We start from the raw sequence: 1,735 nt of genomic DNA, 5'->3' as shown, positions 1-1,735 counted from the left end.
GCTGTTGTGCATAGGGTCGCTATGAGTCTGAAATGACTCGATGGCACATAACAACAACAACAACAGGTGTAATGTTAATCTCCTTAACATATTACTGTTCCTAGTTCAAAGTTATAGGATTTTTACATTCTAAAAGAACAGTTTACATTTAGTTACTAGCAAATAAACAAATTGTGATATACTTTGCATATGACTAAGAAAATACTAGTTCAAAAGGTAAATGCTAATCCAGGAAAAATGCATTTCTCTTCCTGGTTAATAGGCAGCTTAAAGTACTTTTTACATGACTAGAGAAATAGAAGTAGGATTCTAGGGCAAAGCAAATGTTAATTAGTAGTCCAACCAGTTTTGTAAGCTGGAGGCACATGATGTCAGTTTTACAACTATACCAAGTGTTTGAATAATCCTGAATTTATTAAGACCACTATCAAAGAGGCTGTTGTCTGAATAGAGCAAGGGAACAAACAATACATAGTTTAAAATCAGGAAATGTGTGTGTCAGGGTTGTATCCTTTATCCATACCTATTAATTCTGTTGTTGTTGTTGCTAAGTGCCATTGAGTAGCAGGCGACTCATAGCGACCCTATGGATGAAATTCCTCAACACTTGTGTTACTTTCATCCTTTCTCCAGGTTCATAGAATTTCCAGAGGCAAGCTATTATGGAAGTGGATGCCACTCTGAGCAAATTATTTGAGGAGCTGAACTCTTTAAAGAAGTATGTGACATCAGGATCAGAGTAAGACTCATCAATAACCTTTGTCATGCAAATGACACAACCTTGCTTGCTGAAAGTGAGGAGGAAGTGAAGTGCTTGCTGCAGAGAATCAAAGACTATAACCTTCTATATGGATTGCATCAAGAAAACAAGAATTCTAACTCCTTGGCCAATAGGCAACATCATGATACATGGAGAAAAGATTGAAACTGTCAACAGCTTCATCTGACTTGTGCCCACAATCAACACACTTGGTACCGAAAGTCCGGAGATCAGGAGACACATTGCAATAGCTCTTCAAATTACCAAGGAGCAATGATGTCACTTTAAAGATTTAGGTGCATCTGATTTAGGTTATGGTCTTTTAAAGCACTTTCTATGCATTTGAAAGCTGGGCAGTGAATAAGATGACAGGAGAATTGATGCCTTTGAGTTGTGGTGTTGGAGAAGAGTATTGAATATCCCATGGATTACCAAAAGAACAGATAGATATGTCTTGGTGAAAGTACAGAGTGCTTCTTGAGGTCAAAGAGGACAACACTTTGTCTCACATACTTTGAGCATGTTGTTAGAAGAAGCTATTCCTTGGAAAGGAACATCATGCTTGGAAAGGTAGAGTACCAGGAAAAGAGAGGAAGACCTTCAATCAGATGACAGTGACTGCTGTAATGGGCTTGAGTATATCAGAGATGATGAGGATGGCATGGGATAGGAAATGGTTCAGATCTGTTGTTCATAGAGTCACTATGAGTCAACTTGATGGTCCCTAATAACAACAACCACAAGCCTATTACATATGTAGGCTTGCAAACATAGGCAAACATCCACAACCAGGAGAGCATAAAATTGATAAAAAGGACATTCTTGAAATCAAATCCCTGTGGACATAAAATTTTTTTTCCAGTAAGGTGAGAAGAAAGCCCACAGGATGGAAAAAAACATTTTACAATGACATTTCAAAGTACGGCTCATGCCCTTTAGAGTAGTGAGAGAAGATCTTCACCCTGAAACCCACAG

The sequence above is a fragment of the Elephantulus edwardii genome, unplaced genomic scaffold, assembly GCF_000299155.1.
Source record: "Elephantulus edwardii isolate Elephantulus edwardi_28Jun2011 unplaced genomic scaffold, EleEdw1.0 scaffold00104, whole genome shotgun sequence".
Taxonomy (NCBI): domain Eukaryota; kingdom Metazoa; phylum Chordata; class Mammalia; order Macroscelidea; family Macroscelididae; genus Elephantulus; species Elephantulus edwardii.
Note: the sequence above shows the minus strand (reverse complement) of the source record.